Genomic DNA, 14,307 nt, shown 5'->3' with positions numbered 1-14,307 from the left:
ACAGTTTGTCTAGGCATAAAGCACAGCTGCTGCTCTTGCAGAGTATCTTGGTTTTGTTCCCACCATCTAAATCATAGTGTATCACAACCATCCAAACACCTACTCTGATGCTTTCTTATGATTTCTTCATAAACCACTCATGTAGCTGATTATACATGCAGAAAAGTTACTAAACGCATAAATTAAATAAATAAATCGATGTAGAAATGTAGGAAAGAACAAGAATGGAGAAGGAATTGAGGGCGGAAAGACCAAAATCAGAATATATTGTATTAAATATCTATTTTCAGCCTCCCTCCATCATCTCCTCCCGTGCCCCTCTACAAGTCTACTAATTGGAGAGGTCCTCCTCCCATTCCATCTGACCCTTGACTATCAGGTCTCATCAGGACTGACTGCATTGTCTTCCTCTGTGGCCTGAAGGCTGCTGCCCCCTCAGGGGGAGGTCATCAAAGAGCAGGCCAATCAGTTCATGTCAGAGACAGTCCCTGTTCCCATGGCTATGGAACCCAGGGGTTCTAGGTTATCTCCATGCATGTTCCTTGGTTGGAGTATCAGTGTCAGAAAAGACCCCTGTGCCTAGATGTTTTGTTCTGTTGCTCTCCTCTTAGAGCTCCTGTCCCCTCTTACTATATGAGGGAGTGAGCTAATCTGGGATACAAGGTGAATAAACTGTAATTAATATAAAAAAATAAAAATTAAAAAAATCTATTTTCAACACAAAAGTGTATATTTATATCTTTAAAGAGTTAAACCAAATGGTCTTGCTATCCAATCCATGTAAGAGACAAAGCTCTTTTTGTAAGGGATCTGTCTAGAGACATTGTGAGTTTTTAATTGTGATGTCATGTGTGTATACACACACATGTGAGAGTGTCAAATACATCTGTATGTAAGTGTGTAGGTGCATGTGTACACCTATGTACTGGATAAAGAGACTCCACAATTGCTTTCTGTTCTCTGTCTATATTGTTTGTACTAATTGGCCAATGCACCACAAGAATCTTGTGTTCTTGTGGTGTCCTTGACCCATCTGGCGCCTTCATTCCTTCTTCCTCTTCTACAGGGTTCACCAAGTTCTACTTAATGTTTGTCTGTGGGTCTCCGCATCAGTTTTCATCAGCTGCTGTGCAAAGTCTTTCTGTTGACAGTTAAGATTGACACCCCTGACACTATTAATAATATTCTGCTATAGTTGCAGACAGAAGCCATTCCTATTTTTTTATGTTGGTTCTGACAGTTTGAACACAGGCCCTTATGCCTTTGTTGCAATAACCTTATGTCTTTGTCATTTTCTCAGCCTCTCTTCTAAAGACTCTAAGAAATAATATAAAGCTTCCAAACAAAAGATAAATTGGCACAATAGTCTCCCTGCCTATTGTTCATTTTTTTTCCTTTGAGATTTTTTCTTCCATAATGGTTTCTTTGGCTATTGTCTTTAGGATTTATTGAGTATACCCTACCAAGTTGTCTCTGTAGCTGTTATTCAATCTCATCCTCTATCTTGGGGTATTCTTAGACATGGTCCCTTGATATTTGTCTACTCTCATTACTTGAAGTTGCTCACATTACTAAAAATGTTATCTGTCTATCTACAATCATCTATTATCTATCTATCTATCTATCTATCTATCTATCCATCTATCTATCCAACTATATAATCATATCAATCTAAGATATTTTGTTAGAGATCACAAAGACCAAGGATTTTCGTGAACACCAGAATGAGACCATGGTAATATTGCTGTCTAATTCACTGTTCTATTACTGTGAAGAGAAACCAGACCAAGTCAACTCTTATATAAAAGAAAACATTTAGTTTAGAGCTTTCTTACTGTTTAACACACAATGTGTTAGCATCATGGTGTGGAGCATGGTGACAGGGTCTAGAAAATAGAAAGTTTGTGAGATTGCCAATAACACCAGAAGAACTAGGTGTTAAGTGTGCAGGCTTTCTCTTCAGTGAAAGAAACTTACAAATGTTTACCCAGAAGGCTAGGGTGGGTGTTGTTTAATAACCAGGTAACTTGTGCTATTCTTTATAAAGCCAGACCTCACCCAGATATCCTTCATCCTGTGTTGTGGAACATATAGTAGGCTCTAGACTGTTTCTCTGCCCCATATAGTTCCCAAATAATCAAGACAGAGACTTTTTATATTTATAAAAGCTTTAAGGCACAAAAACTAGACAGATATCAACCCTCTAAGCTATTTACTATTTCCCAGCAACAGACCCCAAGTTACTTGTCATAATTGTTTCCGCCTGAGCTGCTGCTGTTCTATGAGGCCAGCCCTCATGGCCACGTGCTCATTGCTCATACAGACCCATGGTGACTTCTCCCTCTTTAATTTCATTGTCTCCTCTTGACTCATGGTCCCTGGGAAACTAAGCTCTGCCTACTTTTCTTCTGCACAGGTATTGGTGTTCAGGAACTTTGTTAAACCAGTTAGGGAATACTGTCGAGCAAAATTTACACAAAATCACTTGGTGTACATGAGCATGTGATACTCTGGCTGTCACCAGATCTTGGATGCTGATGTTTAACAAATGAATGCATAGCACCAGACAAAACCTCAACAATCCTGACAATTTTTCTTATTCAATAGAACCCATTCTCATGAAGGAGGACCCATGTACTTAGCAATAGAGTTTGATATTATTATTATTATTGTTATTATTATTATTATTTTACAAACACTTCTTCCTTAAACCTTTATTCTAAGCATTGTTTCTCAATCAATAGAGTTCAGCAATGAGAAAGAGTTCTCAGGTGCTTTGCAAAGGGGTTTTGACATAGTCATGACTTAAACTTTGTTATGATTATTGTCATAAGAAAATTTCCTTCAAAGTTTTGTTATGTTAAATATCTAAAAAACCGACCACCCAGGGGCAGATTTCAGAACTTTATACCAAACACAAAGTCTTGCTGAACTGAGGTTGCCTCGTGCCTCATATCTCATCCAAGAGTAAAACTTGCAAGAACAGTTGCAGCAGTGGGCATGAGGATATGGGGTCATACATGATTCTGGAGAGGTAGCTAAGAACACCATCCTGATCTGCTGGCCGAGAGAGAAACATTGGGCACAGCATGGATTTTTGAACTCTCAAAGCAATTACTTCAACAAGGCCACACCTCTTAGTCCTTTTCAAATTGTGCTGCTCCCTCATGACAAAGCAGTCAAATGTATGAATCTACGGGGAACATCCTTATTCAAACTACCATAATTACTAACTAGTTTCTATCTGTTACTTATTTGTTTATCCAGAACTCTCTTTCCAAATCATTTGACATTCTTTATCACTTTTTATTTATGTTTAATTTTGAGATTGAAATTCAATTATGTTATTCCTTCCATTTCATCCCTCTAAAGATTTCCATGTGGCCATCTCCACTTTCCTTCAAATTCATGACTTCTTTTTATATGAATTTTTATTATATGTATTATGTTTTTATATACATATCTATTCCTAAATGTAACTTATTTATTCCATACAGTGTTACTTGTGTGCATGTTTTTAGGGCTGACTTTTTGGCATGGGAGAATAAATCGGTGTATTCTTCCCTGGGGAAGATCACCTATCCCATTCCCAGCTTTCCTCAGTTTCATGTAGGTATTTGTGTAGTACTGAGACCTTGTGGACATTTTCCCAATTAGAATCATATGAGGAGTCATCCTTGTTCATTTGTACGGTTAAGCTTGTGAGAGTTAATAGGTATAAATAGGTATAACTTCTGACGTTCCTAGGAGATAAAATCTCAGAGTAAACTCTCTTGAACACTGAATCCTATAATCTTTCTACTACCTTTTCTGCAATGTTCCCTGAGCCTTAGGTGAATCCCTTTCATCACTTTGTTCTTATATCCACAGATGAATGTTTCATTTCTCATTAAAGAAACTGTTCTTAGCAACAGACAGTACTGACCAGGACTTGAGATACAAACAGATGTAGAATTGTGATGGAGTAAAAGGTGTGCATAATTAAGTAGTTGGTTAATCTATGGTCTTCTTCTAAGTCATGTTATCCCTAGTTCTAAATTTTAGCCTTGAAAGAGTCATTACAGCTAGACAGGACAACCCAGTTCTCACGTAATTACTTCTGTGTCTAGAGGATGGCCTCTTCATAGGCTATCACAGGATGGAATGATCTTGTTTATAAAGCATTCTTTCTGGATGCTATGCTTTTTCAAATATTTGGAACAATAACTGGACATTGTTATCTACTTTTTGGGTGGTCATACTACTATGGAAAAACTAACTATAAAGAACCATAGTTGATTTAATTTTAACTATGATGTTGTGCTGAATCCTTGGCAAGAAAAGAAATTTTCTCTGAGGCTATAAGTAAAGCCTTGGCTAGAGAGGAGTTTTTGTTTTTGTTCTTATTTTATCTTATATATTCACTTTACATCTTTGTTGTAATCTCATCCCTCCACTCCTCCCAGTCTCACCCCATGCCTTTCTCCTAGTCCCCTTTCCTTCAGAAAAAGGGAGCTCTCCTTCCAGTTCACCAAAGCTCATCAAGATATACCAGAACTGAGCTGTCCTCTTCCACTGTGGCCTGGAAAGGCAGTCCTTCCAGAGGAAAGTAATCAAAAAGCTGGCAAATGAGTCTTTGTCCCATGCAGTCTTCATACTCCTTAACCCACATGAGGCCTAAGCTGTTCATCTGCTAGATCTTTGTAGGGGTTCTAGTTCGACTTTATACATGTAGGGGTCCTTGGTTGATACTTCAGTCTCAGTAACCACCTTTGGGAACTGGTTAGTTGGCTCTGTTGATTTTCTCGTACAGTTCCTGTCACATCCACTGCCTTTTCTTTTTCCTCCCACTTTTCCACAAGACTCCTTACACATTGCCCAAAATTTAGTTGTGAGTTTCAGCATCTGTTCTGAGACACTGCTGGGTACAGTCTCTCAGAGGACAACTCTTTCAGGTTCCTGTCTGCAAGTTTAGCAAAGCATCATTCATAGTATCATGGGTTTGCATTCTCTGATATGGTGGGTTTTTGTTTAGCCAGACACTGGTTGGAGAGGATATAATTTTTAATTGAATTTTTATTTTTATATTAATTACAGTTTATTCACTTTGAATCCCAGCTATAGCTCCTTCCTTCCTTTCCTCCCAATGTCACCTTCACTCTCCCATCTCCTCCCATGCCCCTCAAGTCCACTGATAGGGGAGGTCCTCCTCCCCTTTCATCTTACCCTAGCCTATCAGATCTCATCAGGACTGGCTACATTGCCTTCCTCTGTGGCCTGGCAAGGCTGCTCCCCCATAAGGGGGAGGTGGTCAAAGAACCAGCAACTGAGTTCATGTCAGAGACAGTTAATGTTCCTTTTACTAGGGAATCCAGTTGTATACTGAGCTACCATAGGCTACATCTGAGCTGTGTTTCTAGGTTATCTCCATGAAAGGTTCTTGGTTGGAGTATCACTCTCAGAAAAGTCTCCTGTGCCCAGATATTTTGGTTCTGTTGTTATCCTTGTGGAGCTCCTGACTTTTCCAGGTCTTGTTATCTTCCCCTTCTTTCCTAAGATTTCCTTCACTCTGCCTAAAGTTTGGTTAAGAGTCTCAGCATCTCCTTTGTACACTGCTAGGTTGAGTCTTTCAGAGGCCCTCTGTGGTAGGCTCCTGAGATATTCTTAAAAGACTTCTTGTGTTCATTACATTTAGCTGTAAGCCAATATCGTCTAATTGTTGATTATAAAATAATGTGCTAAACAGGTAGGTACACAAGAATTTTAGCTAATACCAATTTCTAATATATGCCAAGCCTTCTACTCTATATCCATCAGAGAAATAGAAATAGCAACAAATAACTTTTTCAGGTACAAAATCAGTGGTAACGACATATCTCACAAAATTAAGTACCTTCCTCTTTCAAAATTATAAAAAAAATTAAGATACTACTTCTCCAGCACAAAAATTGATTAAAAATTAATTTTTGTAAGAAAATATGAGTCTTTGAACCCATAAATTTGAAACTTTGAACCTATTGGACATTCTTCCTGTGGATTCTAGGATGCTTCTCATCATTTTATACAAATTGTAAGAAGGCTGTGGCAAAGAAGGAGAAAAATAGTCCATTGCCCTCTGTCCAAACTATAAGGGAATCCATTTTTTTTTCTCAATACTACTATTTAATAATTTCTTGAGAATACATAAAAAGGAGATGAGGAAGTTCAGTGCTAAGTATGTTTTTGTTTCCATTTTTTTTATTAGCTTGAAGAGGGATAGTAGAATAAGTCCCACCAGTTTTTATGCTGAATTACCTTAATAAATATATGTAGCTGGAAGGAAGCATCCAGTTGTTTTTTTTTTTTTTTAATTTTACTGTGATGTGCATTTGCAATCACTCCTCTGGGAGTATACTAATGAAGAACAAAATTTGATATGGCATATAACTTTAATGTCAAAGTACTTCTGGTTCTCACCAATGCATGTGTGATAAAAAGGATATTATACAAAAACATGGGAAGGAGGACTTATTTTATTGATAGTAAGAACACAGTTAATAATGTAGTTGTGAATGTTATGAAAGAGAATAAAAGCATAAGAATTCAATGATTCAATGATCGTATGAATGAAGACAAGGGGAAATTCCTAAATGTGTTAAACTATAGATTGGCAAAAAAAAAAAAAAAAAAAAAAGGAGAAAACCTCAGCAAGACTTGTCAAAGACTTGTCATGATCTTTCTGAATCATTTAAAGAGAAATTCTAATTCCCTTGACTTTACAGTAGCAGACTGCACGGGGGAAATAAAGTGTCAGAAAAAGGCTTGCTTCTGAAGCCTTTTTAATTCCCTTTAATTTGAAGTATTACCCAAGCCAAATAACTATTAGAAGCAGAAAAAAAAAAAAAAAACAGCTCCATGATGATGGCTATAATAGCCTGAAGGCTCTTTATCATTTATCTCTACAAAGAGGGTGCTGTAATTATTACTTGCCTATAAAAAAGTATTTCCGGATGAGGTGGACTGAAGTAAGTTTAAAGTTTATGACAATAAAATTAAATGAGGTTTTAAGTATAAGCATGAAGAAAGTATAAGAAAATTAAAAAGAGTGCACAGTTAGGATATTAGGATATGGGTACTGATTTCTAAAGACAGCCATGCCTGCATTTGGTAACAATCCTTAACTACAATTTTGGTGGTTTCTGAAATTGTGTTTAAAGAGTTTATGACTTTTTTAAAAAAATGTACATTATTGGCGGGAAGTCCAGGCTTGTAAGATAAAACCATAGTTTGACAAGTTTACAAAGACTCTTTGTTGAACTGAGATAGAACTGATTTAAGACATGGATCCGTCTCCATGTACTAGTTAAAAAAAAATATTTTTCTTTGTGAGATTCTGGTAAATGTAATTCAATTACTTGTGTTCTGGAAAGAATTTAATTTAAACTCGAATGGTATAAATTCAAACTGTATCTTTATCTATAGTTAATTGATTTTGTGGACATTATTATATTAACTATACCTTTGTGGAAAGAACTTTGTTTTTTGTAGGCAATCTTTAAGAAAAATTTTGTTAGGTATGCCAAACTCTTGACTCTCAGTGGGTAAGAAAGAGGGTTCAATAAGACTACAGTGTGAAGGGCTCTTTTCTCTTCCCAAGTACCCTTCATATTCAGATTTCTTTCCATCTTTCCTCAGAACTAAAAGTTAGGATATCATGCTCTGGGCTTCAGTGATTTCAACATAATCTTTGTGTTTTTCTTCTTAACCTACCTTTTTTTATACAAATCCATTATAACTGAGAATTATAAATACTTAATTGTTTTTCTTTTTTATTGAATAACCTTGTATAAAATAAGTGATTTTTTTTCTACTAAGGATTAAATCTAGACCTTATGTTTGACAGGCAAGAATTACATGTATATTAATTTTGAAAATATAATGACAAAGATTTAGAAAATTTATATTCATGACATATGTATAGTAATGAATACTCAAGTATGAGTAAAAATTGGAAAGAAACAGCAGTATCACAGTGAAAGACAATTTGTTCCACTTCAACTTTGAATGAATTCATATTTAGAAAATGCTATGAAGAAAATCATCTGTACTTATGAATAGGGTAAATTTATGGAATAAATGATTATCACAAGCACCCAAAACATTTTATAATGTATAACAAAAAGGACTAAGGGCTAAGTTGGATGTAAGATTTTAAAGATTAGAATTTAACTGTCTTATATGAGATAAAAATTAATTTCAGGTTCTGTTGCTCTCCTTGTGGGATTCCTGTCCTCTCCAGATCTTACTATTTCCCACTTCTTACATAAGATTCCATGCACTCTGCCCAACAGTTGGCCATAAGTCTCAGCATCTGCTTTGACAGTCTGCAGGACAGAGCTTTTCAGAGGCCCTCTGTGGCAGGTTCCTAGGTAGTTTCCTGTTTTCTTCTTCTTCTAATGTCCATCCTTTTTGCTTTTTGAGATGCGGATTGAGCATTTTAGTCAGGGTCCTCTCTCTTGATTAGTTTCTTTAGATGTACAGATTTTAGTAGGTTTATTCTAATGTTATATGGTCTATATGAGTGAGTATATACCGTGTGTCTTTCTGCTTCTGGGATAGCTCACTCAGGATAATCCTTTCCAGGTCCCACCATTTACCAGCAAATTTCATGATTTCCTTATTTTTCATTGCAAAGTAATATTCCATTGTGTAGATGTACCACAATTTCCACAAGGAGAGCAACAGAACCAGAAAATTTGAACACAGGGGTCTTCTAGGAAACTCATACTCCAAACAAGTACCATGCATGGAGATAACCTAGAACCTCTGCACAGATGTAGCCCGTGGCAGTTCAGTGTCCAAGTGGGTTCCAATAGTAATGGGAAGAGGGACTGCCTCTGACATAATCTGATTGGCCTGCTCTTTGATCATCTCCCCCTGAGGGAAGAGCAGCCTTACCAGGCCACAGAAGAGGACAATGCAGCCTCTCCTGATGAGATCTGATAGACTAAGTTCAGGAGGAAGGAGAGGAGGACCTCCCTTATCAGTGGACTTGTGGAGGGGCATGCATGAAGAAGGGAGAGGGAGGGTGGGACTGGGAGGGGAGGAGGGAGGGCTTTATGGGGGGATACAAAGTGAATAAAGTGTAATTAATAAAATAAAATTAAATTAAAAAATTAATTTCAATGACTCTTGTGATTTTTCTGAAATATAAACAAAAGGTAACTTTTCTTTTCCAATATCTATTTTCATTATTTATTTAGGTGACAGAGACCAGCAAAGTATCTAAATAATCCTCTGCTGTTAACTTCCTTTAATATGCCAAATCAGTTTAATTACAGTTTCTATAAATAATCTATGCAAAATACTTCCCTGAACAGAATGCACTTTTCCTTCTCTGTGTGGCAAATTTTAATACTTAAAAGCATTAGAACAGATGTTAGGTGCCTGCTAAACTTGTTTTCAGTTTTCTTTTATTTATATGTTAATGAGAATTTAATTACTTCATGAATACTTAAACAACCTGAGGGTGCCTGATATCATTAGCTTGAACATGACAAGCACCTCAAGTGACCACATGGGAAGACAAAAATTGCTTTTAGTTTACTTGAAGACAGAAAGATGAATTCATTTCACCCCCTGCTATGTTTTACCTGACACACAAAACTGGAAAAAGCATAGATTCAATCTTGCTTCAACATGAGTGAAAAAAAAATCAGGAAAGCACTCAGAAGCATAAATTCTTCCTATTTGGTTTTGCTTCAATGTCTTTTAATAACTACTCAAACTATACTGTGCTTTAAAATCTTATTTCACTAGAAAGTGTTCTGCTAAAGTAAGTCACCTTTTTTTTTTTATGGACTATAGCGATGAACATTTTAAACACCATTTATAACTTTGAAATAGTTCTCCATTTGAGCACAGTTGAGAGAGTTTACTTGGCCAGACTGTAGGGAAGATGTAACAGGAATAAAATTTGTAAATCTTTACATGTAATTTTTGATTTCGTAGTGGAAAGGTAAATTTAATAATGCTAAATAGTTGTTCCTAGAGGCGTTGCAGGTATGGCTGCTGTGTCACATATTCGTCAGTAAGTAAGTGGCAGAGAAGAGAGAGGCTATGTCTACAGTCAGCTTTTTGACTGGTGAACATCTGAATTAGTCGCCTAAGAGTTCCTGAAAAAAGCAAGCCTAAGACAACCACCATTCTAGAACTAGGGGCCCCAGACAGGGACCTATCCTGAGAGGACCACCAGTCCAGTGTCACACAGACCTTGACAGGCTCTCAAGGGAGGAAGAGAGCCAATTCTGTAAGAACCCTGGCTGGGACTGTGGGCTCAGGGCAGGAGAGAGCCCAAGACAGACAACCCTCACATGGAGCCGCTAAGGTGGGTCTCAGCTAGGAGCAAGCCCCAGATGACCACCAGATCAATGCCATGGGTCATGGATGAGCAGCTAGCCTGAGATGACCCTAATCTGATGCCATGCAGGCCTGGGGGCAGATAATGCCTGAGATGATACATCTCCAGGGACATAATGCCATGCTCAAACATGGCATGGTGAGACCCTAATTGAAATTGAAACACCACTACAGCCTGACATCAGATCTGGGCTTATGCCACCCTAGGCTTCAGTCTCAAGAAGAAGAAGGAGAAGAAGGAATAAGAGGAGAAGGAGAAGAAGGCCTAAGTTCCCATTTTCCAAAATAGATCAGCAGTTACTAGAAAATAAACACATAAATGGGCTGCCTGACCCTCTGCCGGACCATCTGATTGGAAAATAAGGTTGCTTAACTGTAGATTTAGAAATGCTCTGTCTTATGATTAACTAATGATAGTTGACCATCCCAAAAGTTGGCTGCGTTTTGAATACTCCAATCATACTAAGGACTACCTAACCCACCCTAAAATTTCTCCTGGGTACCTATAAAAGAAATAGGCTAACTCAATTTGGGGTCTTTCACCATTTTGCTTTGCATAGGTGAGGTCCCCACTGCATTGTTCTTCTGCAGAATAAAATGCTCTTTCCTCTTTGCATACTATTTGAGTCTGGGGTGTTTTCTTCACTGGGTTCCAGACCCTAAGAGCATAGCATTCCTGAGACCATGCCAGAGCCAACCCTAGACACTCTGAGACCCAGCGTGCCAGTAAGAGGAGCAAGGAAGTGGTGGAGAAATGGAAGAGAAAAAGAAACAGAAGGATGTGGGCACAATGAAGAGAGGCAAATCTGGCGACTCAAGGGTATTGGGGAACAACCTAATATGAGTAGCTGGTGATCCAGGGTGGGGGTCATGGCTTGTGCTATCATCTGGGGCCATATCTGGATCCATACCCTACAGCTCTAGGGGACTGTACTACCAAAGGCCAAGCCAACACCACTAGTCTCGACTGCTGCTACAGAATATGTTGATGTATGAGGGCTATGCAGATGTAGGCCAACCACTTACCTGGATGTCTTCGGTGACCCAGCTGTGGGGGCAGGAGAACAAGAGAGCTGACCCTCTCCCTAGCCAGCTGCAGTACTTGGGAAGAATTGCCCATATATTGCAGGGGTTAATGCAATATATATTTGCATATATATTTCATATATTTGCACATAAACATATGTATGTGATTGCACTTAATGAAAATAGAGCTCATAGAGCTCACAAATTTGAAAGAGAAAAAGTAGGGGTTTATAGGAGGAATTGGAGAAAAAGTATTGTATTTATATTATAAAAAGAAAACATGTACCAAGCACTGCATTTAGAATTTCTTACATATATGTTATATAACTGAGACGACCTAGAACCTCTGCTCAGATGAAGCCCATAGGCTGCTCAGTTTCCAAGTGGGTTCCCTAGTAAGAGGAGCAGAGGATGTCTCTGACATGAACTCAGTAGCCTACTGTTTTATCACCTCTCCTTGAGGGGAACAGCCTTGCCAGGCCACAGTGGGAGACAATGCAAGCAGACCTGATGAGTAGGTTAGGATCAGACAGAAGATGAGGAGGTCCTCCCCTAAGAGTGGACAAGGGGAGGAAAACAGGAGGAAAAGAGAGAATATAAGTAGTACTAGGAGGATATGTGGGAGAGGGCAGGAGCCAGGATTCAAAGTGAATCAATTAAAATTTTAAAAATAATTAATTAATTAAAAATAATCTTTAAAAAGATTATGACAAATATTATTGAGATACGAATTAAGAATATAAATACAGGTTTTAACTTTAATAGAATTTCTAATATATATGACTTTCTTTGCTTACAAGCAGCTGAAATCAACAAACCAAGTAATACAATTAAAAAAATGGGGAACAGAGCTAAACAGAGAATTCTCTGTAGAGGAACATAGAATGGGAGAGAAACACTTAAAGAAATGCTCAACGTCATTAGCCATCAGGGAAATGCAAATCAAAACGACCCTGAGATTTCACCTTACACCCATCAGAATGGCCAAGATGAAAAACTCACAACACATGCTGGAGAGGCTGTGGAGAAAGGGGAACCTTCCTCCACTGCTGGTGAGAATGTAAACTTGTACAACCACTCTGGAAATCAATCTGGTGCTTTCTCAGACAACTAGGAATAGCACTTCCTCAAGATCCAGCCATACCACTCCTAGGCATATATCCAAAAGAGGCTCAAGTACACAATAAGGACATTGCTCAGCCATGTTTGTAGCAGCTTTATTTGTAATAGCCAGAAGCTGGAAACAGCCCAGATGCCCTTCGTCTGAAGAAGGGATGCAGAAATTGTGGTACATCTACACCATGGAATATTACTCATCAATGAAAAATAAGGAAATCATGAAATTTGCAGGTAAATGATGGGACCTGGAAAGGATCATCCTGAGTGAGCTGTCCTAGAAGCATAAAGACACATGGTATATACTCACTCATATAGATATGTAATATAGGATAAACCTACTAAAATCTGTACATCTAAAGAAACTAATCAAGAGAGAGGACCCTGACTAAAATGCTCATATTCCATCCCAAAAGGCAAAGAGGAAGGACATCAGAAGAATAAAACAGGAAACAAGCTAGAAACCTGCCACAGAGGGCCTCCAAAAGCCTCTGCCCTGCAGACTATCAAAGCAGATGCTGAGACTTATGGCCAACTGTTGGGCAGTGTGCATGGAATCTTATGTAAGAAGTGGGAAATAGTAAGATTTGGAGAGGACAGGAACTCCACAAGGAGAGCAACAGAACCAGAGATTTGAACACAGGGGCCTTCCCAGAAACTCATACTTCAACCAAGTTCCATGTATGGAGATAACCTAGAACCCCTGCACAGATGTAGCCCATGGCAGTTTAGTGTCTAAGTGGGTTCCATAGTAATGGGAAGAGGGACTGCCTCTGACATAATCTGATTGGCCTGCTCTTTGATCATCTTCCCCTGAGGGGGGAGCAGCCTTACCAGGCCACAGAAGATGACAATGCAGCCACTCCTGATGAGATCTGATAGATTAAGATCAGAAAGAAGGAGAAGAGGACCTCCTTTATTGATGGACTTGGGTAGGGGCATGCATTAAGATAGGGATGAGAGGGTGGGACTGGGAGGGGAGGAAGGAGGGGCTTATGGGGGGATATAAAGTGAATAAAGTGTAATTAATAAAAATAAGATAAATCCTGTTAAAAAAAAAGCACATTTAAGAAAGACTTTTTTTTTATTATTTATTACAGTTTATTTACTTTGTATTCTGGCTGTGGCTCCCTCCCTCATCTCCTCTCAGTCCCACCCACCATCCCTCTTCTCCCCCACTTCCTTCCTCTAGTCCACTGATAGAGGAGGACCTCCTCCTCTTCTATCTGACCCTAGCCTACCAGGTCTCATCAGGACTGTCTGTATCCTCTGAGAAACTCTTAAAAGTAGCCAACTTCATATATATTTGTCATTAAAATACTCAAACTAAAATTAAATTAGAAGTATTATAGCTAGATGACTTCCCACTGTCTTACAGAAATAGAAACTCATGTTTCTGAAGTTACTTTAACCACACTGTACTGAACAGGTGAACGGTGTTCATCTGTGGCATTAAGCATAGCTGGTCATGGAGAACAACCTTTTGTTTTACTCTTAATTTAATAAACATCTAATGAAAACTTTTGCATATATGCTCATCAAAGAGATTGGCTTTTAGCATTTTTGCTGTTGATGTTACTTTGGTTTTGTTAACAAGATAATGCTTGATTCATAAAGAAGTGCTTCTCTCCTTTCTATTTTAGAGTATTATCTTGAGGCTTATCTTTATTAGTTTTTTTCTTTAGTAGACATGATGAAAATTCTGTTGTTCTGAATATATATATATATATATATTTGAAAAGAAAATATTTTTGTATAAAAGTTGAGTCTGTAAAGCCTATAGATAGA

General features: G+C 38.0%; 1 non-coding gene across 1 annotated transcript; it reads left to right on the top strand.

Moving 5' to 3' along the window:
• Positions 1 to 9,998: 9,998 nt before the first annotated feature.
• LOC132656703 (small nucleolar RNA SNORA17) lies at positions 9,999 to 10,131 on the top strand. The gene has a single exon (XR_009594415.1). It is a non-coding gene; the product is annotated as a small nucleolar RNA SNORA17 (small nucleolar RNA).
• Positions 10,132 to 14,307: the final 4,176 nt, after the last annotated feature.

This window comes from Meriones unguiculatus, chromosome 9 (assembly GCF_030254825.1).
Source record: "Meriones unguiculatus strain TT.TT164.6M chromosome 9, Bangor_MerUng_6.1, whole genome shotgun sequence".
NCBI lineage: Eukaryota > Metazoa > Chordata > Mammalia > Rodentia > Muridae > Meriones > Meriones unguiculatus.
Note: the sequence above shows the minus strand (reverse complement) of the source record. Positions and strands in the feature narration are given on the sequence as shown.